Below are 12,338 nucleotides of genomic sequence, written 5' to 3' on the forward strand. Positions count from 1 at the left end.
CACAATGTTAGACAAGGGAACATGGGACAGACTATCATTGATTCCTGAAATCTTTTCTTGTTGATAAATTATTTTCCAAATACAAGGGGTGTTCAAAAAGTATCGAACCTTTATTTTTCCCGCATAAACCATGACTGTTTCCTCCACATCTCCACCGAAGGAAGCCTCCTTCGGTGGAGATGTGGAGGAAACAGTCATGCAGTCCTGAATTTTTTCCCGCCTGCAGGAAGTGTCAGTCGCTGGCAGTCAACCTATAAGTGAAGACATGTAGTGAGTGCTCGTCGGATTCCATTAAGTTGGAAAATGAACATGAGCAGCAATATTGCATCAAATTTTGCCAAAAGCTTGGCAATACCCAAGCGGAAACCATTCGCAAGATTCAACAGGCTTTCGGGAGACGATGCCATGAGCAACACACGGATAAAGGAATGGTACAACTGCTTCAAAGATGGCCGCACATCAGTGAACAGCAAACCACGTTAAGGCGGTTCGCTGTCCGCTGATGTGCTCCTGTCTCATTCGCAAGTTCTCTGACTGTGATACAACAGTCCACCATGACCAAAGTCTGCACTTGCTCAATGACAGTCTCATTTTTCGGCTTGTTGAGGGTCTGCCTGAACACAGTTCGCTGTCCATTAATGTATGGCCATCTTTGAAGTAGTTGTACCATTCCTTTATCCATGTGTTGCTCATGGCATCGTCCCCCGAAAGCCTGTTGAATCTTGCGAATGATTTCTACTTGGGTATCGTCAAGCTTTTGGCAAAATTTGATGCAATATCACTGCTCATGTTCAGTCATTTTCTAACTCAATGGAATCCGAGGAGCGCTCACTACACATCCTCACTTATAGGCTGACTGCCAGCGACTGACGCTTCCTGTGGGCGGGAAAAAATTCAGGACCGTGCATGACTGTCCCCTCCACATCTCCACCAAAGGAGGCCTGCACAAGTCATTGGTTTACACAGGAAAAATAAAGGTCAGATACTTTTTGAACACCCCTCACATGCATAATGTTACCATGCCACTGTTATAATTCATACCCTCTTATTGAACGTGTTAAATTTTTCCATTTGTCTCAGAATTAATAATTTACACTTATTTCAATTAACGTTTATCTTTCTTCTAATTTGAATGTTACATTCTATTCCATTTGCAAAGCCATATTTTACATTTCAATCTTGTTCAATCCTATTACTATCCTCTGTTCAAAACATAGTTGTACAAGATAATGATCTTCAATAAGATTGAAAACATTTCTTCTGATAAAAAAAATAATTTACAATCACTATCTACATTTTTCTTAATTTTTTTAGAGTTGTCACTAACAGATGTCCTAAAAAAACTTAGTATAATTTCTTTTTGTAATGTTTGATCAATCTAAGAAGATAGTCATGATTTTCCAACTGGTAACTGATTTATTATAAAAATTAAACTTTTTAATCATTTTAATCAAATATAAAAAATATGATAATTAGCAAAACTACCAAGAGTTTCCAAGAAGATAGGAAATATAAATTTTTATTAAACAAAATGATAATGTTTTTGAGTAAGGAATGATTGTCATTTTGATTAACAAAGAGAATGCATTCCACAAAATTACTTTGTTAAGCAAAACTTTGTTCTCTGAGATAAAAATACTATGGCCTGAATAGATATGTTCTTACAAAAAAAATGAAAGACTTTTTTTGAAAAAAGAAAATCTTTATTAAATAAAAAGTCAATATCACATTCCAAACAAGTATAAAATCAGACATTTTAAAATAGGAAACTAAAGATGATTTGTTTATGCTTATTCTTCTCTTCCATTTAACAATTACCTATAGAGCCAGTGGAAGGAACGGCGAAACTAGATTGAGGCGCCTCTAGCGGCGACGCCGGGTAACAGAATCGGGGCTACAAAGGCAGCACCAGTGTTGTTTCACCTAGTTCTTTTGTAGTAATCTAATATCCTTTTTACTTGTTCCAGTACCAAGATACCCAACACCATTTTCCTAGTACTATTTATGAAATCCTAATATCTTTCCTTTCAATTTAGTACCTTTCAAAACATTCGTTTTAATTCTATATTTCTATATTTTTCTACTTTACTTTGGCAGTAAATAGATGTTTTTATTGCTTCCTCATTCAAGTGCAGCAGTTGAACGTATTTTTTTTTTTTTTTTGCAATTAAATTTAATAAAAATTAAACTACAAAACCGAGTTCTTAAAAGCAACAATGATAAAATGTTACACTTGGAAACCATCATCTGCTTCAACCATACAAAAACATTCTAGTGAGGAAGATTCTGATGATGACGATCTTACCAGTGATTTTTCAATGTGATAATTTTAAAGTTCAGTACTTCATGTTCATTACTTTTGTTTCATCATTTTGTTCATTTGATTGTTGTTGAGGAATAATAGCATTCTCGCAACATATGAATTTATCCTGTATGAATTTTGTATGTTACATGTAAAACTATTTATATTTTAATAAATAGAAATTTGATAAATTCTAAATTTATATATTATTTATAAGTATATATTTAATAATATATAATATATACATACATTCTGCAGTTTAAGGTCAAAGTAATGCCTGCATTAGTCAATACAGTCACTTCTCGACTTACGACGGGGTTCGGTTCCGCAACTTCGGACGTAAGTCAAATGGTCGTAAGTCAAGAAGTGACTGTACTTCAACAAAACAGTTAGCCATCTTATAGAGAGGTTTCAAGGTCGTATGTCACGTGATAAAACACACGTTTGCTCCGCCCATTCGCCATTTTTGTGGTAGTTTTCGCTCGCTTAGCTTGCACATGGTCTGTTGTTCGACGTCTTTTTTTTTAGTTTAAACGTACAAAAATACTGCAGTTCTATTATCATGGATTAAGTTAAAAAAGATTCTTTTCTTGCAGGTTATTCTAGCAATCTAATAGGACGAGATGCAGCTCTATACGAAGGGAAAATTTCGTTTTGTCAAGGCGATCCATACAAAGCCAGTTTATCAGACTTAGTCGTAGATCAAGAGTTGTGGCCGAAAGTAGAGTTTGGTGACATTATAAACTATTTGGTTTTAACAACAAATTTCTACACCCTGTCACAAATGAAAGCTTATAAATCTTTAGAGGCTCATAACTATTTAACAAGTGGCTGGGTTTCTCCTGATATAAAAATAAAAGTAATGAATAACAGCAAAGTAATATTGCTTGGAAAGATATGTTTTCTTTTGTTTGTTTAAACTCGTGTTTTTACGTATTTCTTAACTAAGAATTTTTGTCTGAAAGTAAAGTCTAATTAAAAACAGCTGTAGCAATTTTTTTAATTCAAATTGTTCAGTACCTTTAGTTTCTAGTTGAAAATAGCATATAATAAGCTTACTTGCTTTTAGTTTTAACGTGTAATGTTTATAAGTTTGCACTATACCTAACTAAATTAATATAAGCAAATCAGTAAACTCTTTTAGGTTTTAAAATATAACTTAGTATTTATTAATGTAAATATTGAAATGAAATGTTTCTGATAAACTCTTGTATTGATATTCACTTTATTCGTATCGAAATTTTTCCGGTTAATTCTCGAGAGCCATGCAGTTTGCCTTCGTCGTGAAAGCTCCCCAGTTTGGGATCCTTGATGACAAATAATGCTGGGAATTTTAAAAAATGATGTTTCTTTGTTGTTGAGTGAACTAGCATTACACCCAATTACACAACAAATCACCATAGTGATATTCGAAACGAAAAAAACAACACAAAAACCCCAGTTAAAGCACACGTGAACACACAAAACGTAAACAAGTCACAGAGTCACAAAGATGGCGCTGGACAATTGCGCATGCTCATGACGTCACTCGTGATGTCGACATGAAACTTCTCTATACAAGCACACGCGAAGGGTAACTAACTACACAATAAAACTAAAAATGACACAATCAATCGCCAAAAGCGTGCAAGATATATATGTATATGATATATATTCCACAAAACCTATAAAAAATTGATACATTTTAAAAATTTTTTAATGAACTTTTTCGTCATAAGTGCGAATGGTCGTAACTCAAGAAGTGAATGTAGATCATTGGGACTGAGCAGTATTAATATTCTGATATTTATTATACTCTTAATTTTGTACAATTTAAAGGGTGGTGTGGAAGAAGTAAACTATATATCTATTTCATGGTAAATAATGAAATTTGTAACTAACCATATATATAAAGGAACTTCAATAAGGACCATAGCAATAGCTAATAGTATTGTATTAACAGGGAAATTCTTATCCTCATTTCCTCAAAATACTAATTTTGCTTCTTACTCCTTTCTTCCACAGATCTCTTAAATTCAAATATCACATCATATGCCAATTAATATCTGAATATCTGTCAGATTAACAAAATAACATAAAAAAAGAAAATTACTAAACTTTACATTAGAGAACTAAATTTAAAATAGAGCCAACTAAGGTTAACAGGAGATTGGAGATTGGTTAGAATGCAACACATCATTATGTAATTAACCTCAGGAATTAAATTGCAGTCAGCCATTTCTCTTTCGTCCCAGGATAGGCCTATTATTCATGCGGGAACAAATAAAACTTTGTACCTGGTGGCGCAGTAATATAGGTAACACTACAACCAACCACACAACAGTTATTTTTTGAAGTTGTGTGTGGCAGAAAGCTGTTTTCCATTATCACAGGCAGAAAACAAGCACCGCGTCTCAGTACGTATCTAACCCAAAGACACTCGTGTTTTCCCAAAATAGTTTCCTTTGCCTGCGTACAGGTGGCACTCAGCACAGTTCCACTAGCTCTATACACACTTGTTGCAATTAACACTGATTGCTTAACAATAACACTTCTAAATCATGATCATTTTCAATGTCATTCAAACATCTTTTAAAATCTTTGTTTGCTAACACTTTTTTGGTAGGGTTCTTCTTTAATTTCATCTTCAAGCTGTTAACAAGTTTTTCAAAATACAGTGGGTGATCGGTTAATGAACATAATCCGTTCCAAGACTTTGTTCACTATCCGAATTGTTCGTAAACAGATTATCAATTTACCATAGATTTTTATGGGAATTTGATTAATTCATTCTGGAAACCCCAAAAAATAAAAAATATACTTTCTTACATTTATTTACTTGTAATAGTAAAAATACATATATACAATGGAACCTCTCTTAACGAGCATAATTTATTCCAGAACCTTACTCGTAATACAAAACACTCATTAAGGGAAACAATTTTTCCCATAGAAATTAATGTAAAATATGATAATCGTGTTCCATTCCAAAAAAAATACTCAAATACCATATTTACTTGCATATAAGATGAGGTTTTTATTCATTTTTCACTGCTTCAAAAATTTAGGCCATTGTATACATGAGCGAAGGATCCTTTGCGTTTTTGCAATTATTTTTGTGAACCGTGTACAGTTAATGCTGCCATTATAGCAGTGCGCTATCAAGATCAAGACAAATGTCGCTTTTAAAGAGATGATCCGAAAATAGCTGGTCACTTAGCAATGATTATAAATGTAGTTATTCCATATTTGTTAAAATGATATTTGCACATTCTGAATCATTAAAAATAAACTTTATCCTGTTACATGCATTATAATCTTTTGGTTTTGCTACATGGGTATCAGAGGCATGGAAAAGCAATCTTCAAAAGCTGATAGCAGTCATCCAGGAAATATTGCATTTTAAATTCACTCGACAGATCAGAGGACGATGCTCTGTAGAGTAAGTGAAAAAGAGGAAAATTGTAACGAAGCTTCGGAGGGCACTTCCAAGTAGACAAAAGGGGATAGCGTGAAGAAAACATGGTTATTTGCCTTAATATGTGCATTTGATGGTAATTTATTTGCAATTAAACAAAATAAAATTAGCATTGTATTAATAAATCTAATTTTCTTTATTTTGATCTTTTAAGTCACACCACCTCCTATATGAGAGATCGTCTTATACATGAGTAAATACAGTATTTTATGTATAACGTTTATTCAAAGAAAATTATAAAATTATACAATATACATTGTTAGAAGCAGGAATCATCATCTTTTCTTCTAGCACGGATTGAACCAAGCCAGAATGCAAATTCAATTTGCAGGAAAAAAAAAAAAAAAAAAATTGCAGATAATGGCATGATGGAGCATGCGCACAATCTGGGACTTCCCCTCTCCTCATCACTCATTATGCAAAACTTTGCTCGTTAAGAGAGTCATTTTTTTAAAAATTTGATTTGCTCGTTATGTGAGGTGCTCATTAAGCAAGGTTTCACTGTACATAGTCTTGCATCTTTATTAGTCATGTTTTTTCCATTTATAAGAGTTAATCCAGTGTAGATTGCTTTTTTTCTCTTCTACAGGATTTTTCAGAATTAATTAGTAGCATTGTAATTGTACAGATCACTGAGCCTATTAACCTTAACCTGGTTTAGATGCCATTCTTTGTTCTGACATCTTCCCACTTTTTTAAAAGATGTTTAATAGCAGATATCAGCATTAATTCTTTTTTTTAGAAGAAAACATATCTTGCAGAGTTTCTTAGTGTTCTTCATTCAAGAGTTCTTAGCATTCTTCTGTCGTCAGATCAGTTTCCATTATGAGCTCTTCAATGTTCTTTATTTCTCAGATGTGATTTTTGTTACTCCTTTAACTGCTTGAATCACCTTGATAATACTGTATCTTTCTTAGATAAGATTGAACTGTGGCCTACTGTAAATCTGTTCAAGCCATACTGCCCAGCAACATCAGACATCATCTGCATACTCTATACCTTTGCTATTATACTATCACCTTTTGGAAATAAAAACCCACATAATACTTAACAAGTGCCCACCCGACAGTCTCATGAATATTATAAAAGAATTGCTTCTGTCAGAAAAATAAAAAGCTGGAATTACAAGGGAGAGTTTCAAAGTTCAAAGGAATACTAGCCGATTGGTATATACTGGGTTGAGTGTCGATGTCAACATATTCCATGCTCCGAAAAGTTTCGAATTGTTGCCCGAAGACAAGGTAAGACCAATCAGTATTCATTATTTTATGTTGCTTGTTTTTGTGTTTGTTCTGTGAGGTGTTTGTTATCCAAACGTTTGTTTGTTGTCCAAGCATAAAAATTTTTCGTGAAAGTGTTCATTATTCGATTTGTTCATTAACCGATCACCCATTGTAATCTACCAATAAACTATAATCTTTTGCATTTAATAAATTTCATACATCCTCTTTGTCCACATTTTCAAAACCTATTGATTGAGGAATCTTCAATCCTAATCTATTGAATGTTCCTTCCTCTATCACAATTTATTCTTTTTTCATACCTCATTTATTACAGTACACCACATCGAAACATCTTACAAAGTGTAAACAAAAATTAAATTACTCCGACGACTTGCAAAACCATTAAAACAAATACACCTATAACTCAGAACACGCAACGAATCACCATCGTTTGTCAATTGGATGACTTTCCAGCATCGATCTCAAAATTTTAATATTTTTATTGGGTTGTTTGGAAAGTCCGTAGCGATTTTTAAGAGAAATAAAAGAAATTGTTTTAAAACTAAAAATATACTTTTATTCTATTATGTATGCACCATTGTTTTTAATGATGTGTTGCCATCTATAGGGCAGGTTCATGATACCCTCTTCATAGAACTTTCCAGTTTTTCCCGCGAAAAACTGATCCACATGGTTTTTGCAAGCTTCCAAAGTATCAAAGTTTTTACCATAAAGGGAATTTTGTAGAGAACGGAACAAATGGTAGTCCGACGGGGCAAGGTCGGGTGAGTAAGGAGGGTGGGGTAAAACATCCCAGCCTAGTTCCAATAATTTTTGGCATGTTCGTAAAGATGTGTGAGGTCTGGCATTATCTTGGTGAAACACAATGCCTTTTCTATTGGCCAGTTTTGGACGTTTTTCTTTAACTGCCATGTTCAGCTTATCCAATTGGGAACAATACTTATCAGAATCAATTGTTTGATTCTGTGGAAGCAGCTCGTAGTACAGGATTCCTTTCCAATCCCACCAGACAGTGAGCATGACCTTCTTTGGATGAAGACCGGCCTTTGGAGTTTTTAATGGTGATTCATTTTTCTTACCCCACGATCGTTTTTGGCTGATGTTGTTATAAATGATCCACTTTTCATCACCTGTCACTAAACGCTTCAGAAAAGGGTCATTTTCATTTCGTCTTTCAAGAGAATCACAAATGGAGATGCGATCCAGTAAGTTTTTTTCCATTAAGTCGTGAGGTATCCAAATGTCAAAGATTCACGTATCTGAGCTTCTTTAGATGTTGAAATACAGTACTGTTTGATGACTTCACTATGTCTGCAATCTCTCGAGTTGTGTAATGAGGGTTTTCATCCAATAATGCTTTGATCTGGTCCTCTTCAATAACAGGAGATCTTCCTGAGCGAGGAGCATCTTCAAGGCTGAAATTACCCGTTTTAAATTTTGCAAACCACTTTCGAACAGTTGATTCTGATACAGCACTCCCACCATAAACATCACATATCTTTTTTGCTGTTTGTACAGCATTTTTGCCTTTACGAAAAAAGAAAAGAAACAAGTGTCGATAATTCACGTTGTTCGCATCCATTTTTTGCAATGAGACAAATTAAACGCTATTTGAATAATCTTAACGGTTTTTTTGTAACAGACGTGTCTCAAGGTCATTTATCGTAATATTCATTGGTTTGTACAATTCTAATCATTTTTGCGTCAATCGGTGTCTCAACTGTCGGCTATCAAAAATCGCTACGAACTATCTGAACAACCCAATATATTAAATTTTAAATTACAGACTTCATTACATCGAGGCTTCGTTACCAGAAGTAACATTAACTGAGGTATGCTTGTAGTTTAACAAACATTTGAAATGCTGCAATCGGAACGTTCGTCATTCCTTCTCCGGACCACCAAACATTCACATCACAGCATTTCAAATGTTAATTAAACTACAACAGATTGACAATAGAACGACAAATAATCCAAAAATGTTAACCTTTTATTTAATAAAATATATCACTCAACCCTCAAAAACTTACGGTCGCTCCGCTAATCAACAAATCTATAGAAAGTCATCACAACACCAGAATCGAAATATTTGACTATTTTGCATAAGCTAATTATTGGCAATTACTAATAGGTAGCTGAGATGGCAGCTCGTCTCTAATTCCAGCAAGGAAACAGTAGGACGCACGTTCTAACCTAACCTAACCTATTCTAATAATTTGGTTGTTAATAATTATGGTAATTTATTAGAATAGGTTAGGTTTGGTTAGAACATGCATCCCACTGTTTCCTTGCTGGAATTAGAGACGAGCCGCCATCTTGGTTACCTAAGGTAACATTAACCGAACATTCAAATTCAAAGCATTGACAAACGTTGTAAGAAACTTTTTTGAAAATAAAGATCAAAATGTAATGGATATTTAAATATAAATTTTGATATAATATATTAGGCCTATAAGTAATCAAGGTATTTGTTTACGATCCATACAAAAACTGAAATAATCTTTTGTAATATCAAGATCACGTGTATCTGCAAATTCCATTCGTTCGAACAGTCAAACTTAAATGGAATATTACGAAACTTTTATAAAAATACTTCGACAAATTAGAACATTATTAAGTTCAATTCTCTAAATAAGGTCAAAATAGTATTTAAAAAAACTTTCAATTCAGCTTTCTTATTACGAAATTTTGAATTGTTTCTATCGAATTATTAGGCCTAAATATATTAATATTTAAATAACGTTAGTTTAATTATAATAATCATTCAAGCTAGTAAGAATATTAATGAAAAATTCATAAAGATGTCATCACTTACTAATTTATAATTCCTTTAAAAAAATAAATCAACAAATTTACTAAACACCAAATAGCCGTTACGATAACTAAAGGCTCTCTGTTCAAATTCGAAGACCGGTTTGAAAATGAATTGAAATCACTTCTGATTAGTTCAAAAATACTTATTTTAAATTTTGTCCTTTTTTAAATTAAATAGTTTAATAATTATAATAAAATATTAAATTATTTTATAGTAAATATTTATTATAATATACATGAAATTATAAATTTTTTAAAAAATAAATATGTAAAACCAATCAAATTTTCGGCTCTCTTTTTTTCAGTTTTGGTTTTGAAACTAAAATAAATTGAAGATTACAGTACTTAGTTTTTTCACTTTTTTAATTTTTTTAAGAAATATCGTCTGCCATTTTAATTGAAATTAGAAATTTTTTAAAAATCTATGATCTATTGGACCTGATAGCGAATACTATAGACCAGCGGTCTGCAACGTATCTGACCTCACGGACCACTAAATTTACAATTTTGAATCTCGCGGACCACTATCATGAATTTTTTTAAGCGACACAAAATGTAGTATAATGATCATAAAACTTCAATTTTACTATATTAATAGCGAGGTTGAGGCCGAAGTTTTCAACGCGAAAACTTGTACGTCGGACGTTCGGCGCCGCTTTCCTGTAAGCCTAGAAGTATGACAATAGCATTTGGAATGTCGAGCATGATTCCACTCGATTTTCCAAACGCCATTGTCAAACTTCTAGGCTTACAGGAAAGCGGCGCCGAACGTCCGACGTACAAGTTTTCGCGTTGAAAACTTCGGCCTCAACCTCGCTATTAATATAGTAAAATTGAAGTTTTATGATCATTATACTACATTTTGTGTCGCTTAAAAAAATTCATGATAGTGGTCCGCGAGATTCAAAATTGTAAATTTAGTGGTCCGTGAGGTCAGATACGTTGCAGACCGCTGGTCTATAGTATAGACTCTATACTATAGACAATTTCGCTATCAGGTCCAATAGATCATTTTACAGATCACACTTCCTTTCACTGTTACTTTAAAGTGTATAATGTGATAATAATTCCTTCAAACTGTTTATAATGAAATAAATTATAATAATTAGTAATGAAATAAATCTCTAATGCACTGCCAATTCTGCGTTTGAAAACCGAAATACAATATTGTTTTATCAAAAATAACATTGTTATGGCACCGATACCAAAACTGTATTTAATAAAAATTCTTTACACCACTATTGCGGCCTTTGACGTCGGAACGATTACTTGACGTCCCCGTTATCACAACTTTCCATAGCAAAATAATCAGTGGTGATATTCAGCGGGATCGCACAGGTTCGGCCGAACTCGTTGTTAAAATTTTCAGTTTTCCGAACCTTGTTAAACACACGGAACATTTCTCAGTGGTTTTGTTTTTTTTAAAAAAAAATATATTAAAATATACGTATTATACTCTGTAATACTACTAAACTAGAGCCTTATACCCCGTTCACACTGAGCATTTCAATCTAGATTGTGAGCAATAGGGTTTCTCGTTTCCCGGTCTTTTGCTTGTCCCGGGATAGAATTAATTATTTTTAAGATATACAAAATAGCTTGAAATCAAATGATATAATTATTTTTCATTTTTTAAAGTGATCTAATACGTTCTACAACCTCCAAAATCACATTAATAATGCTGTGTAAGATATATATTAAAAATTATCTTTGAATTACGTAGAAATGTTCACTAATAGAAAAAATGTATTAAAGTTTGCTGGAAACTGCATACAACAACAACAACAAAAAAGACTTTGAATTGAGTTGAAAATTTAAAGAAAAAATGAATTTAGATCAAACTTCTAACTTAGAAGGTAATTTTCGTTTTTTAAATAAAACATTATAATAATTTACAATAATATTTTGTAGTATAAGATTTTAAAAAGCAAAGATGGTCGATACTACGATCACTCAATCTAATTCTTATTTTAGTAATGAAAAGTCTTGCTACCGAGAATGCCCTTTCCGATTCAATTGATGTGGTTGGAATCATGTTTAATGCATTTAAGAGAAAATAGACGTTATGTGTTTTTTCACCTGTAGCCTGGAAGAATTCTAGTTTGTTTTCGAGATTGTAGTACTTCTGCTCTCTAGTATTCTTGATTTGTCCACCTTGGCTGCTTTAATAGCGGTATTAAGCTTGTAGCCCGATAATTCGACAGTTCGTTTGTCTTTAATAATCAGGTTTATGAAGAAAAACTTCATACTCGTTTGCATCCTTGCCAATTTGCACAATCTGGCATGATGCAGTTATTGAAGCTACTGGGCATGGTTAAAAATTAAGATAGCATAAGCACAATTATTCCAGATATTACAGGTTCTGACAAGTAAAGAATTTTCAGAGTCCTGCCACAAATAGGCTATGTATTGATTATTGACCATTTGTGACATGCCATAAAATGCAAAAATTTAAAAAACTGATAAGTAGGTTTCAAATTAATAAATACAAATTTATTCTGACAGTTTATGAATTAATTAT

At 32.9% G+C, this 12,338-nt stretch overlaps 1 protein-coding gene across 1 annotated transcript in view; it reads right to left on the bottom strand.

The window, feature by feature from the left end:
* The window catches only part of LOC136979918 (importin subunit alpha-5-like), a 37,423-nt gene extending 27,469 nt beyond the window's left edge, over positions 1-9,954 (bottom strand). Inside the window, exon 1 of the mRNA XM_067275961.1 lies at positions 9,819-9,954. The gene's annotated coding sequence lies outside the window, so the exon portion shown is untranslated. The remainder of the gene's footprint in view (positions 1-9,818) is intronic.
* Positions 9,955-12,338: the final 2,384 nt, after the last annotated feature.

This window comes from Centruroides vittatus, unplaced genomic scaffold, assembly GCF_030686945.1.
Source record: "Centruroides vittatus isolate TY-2023 unplaced genomic scaffold, ASM3068694v2 contig_651, whole genome shotgun sequence".
NCBI classification, from domain to species: Eukaryota; Metazoa; Arthropoda; class Arachnida; order Scorpiones; family Buthidae; genus Centruroides; species Centruroides vittatus.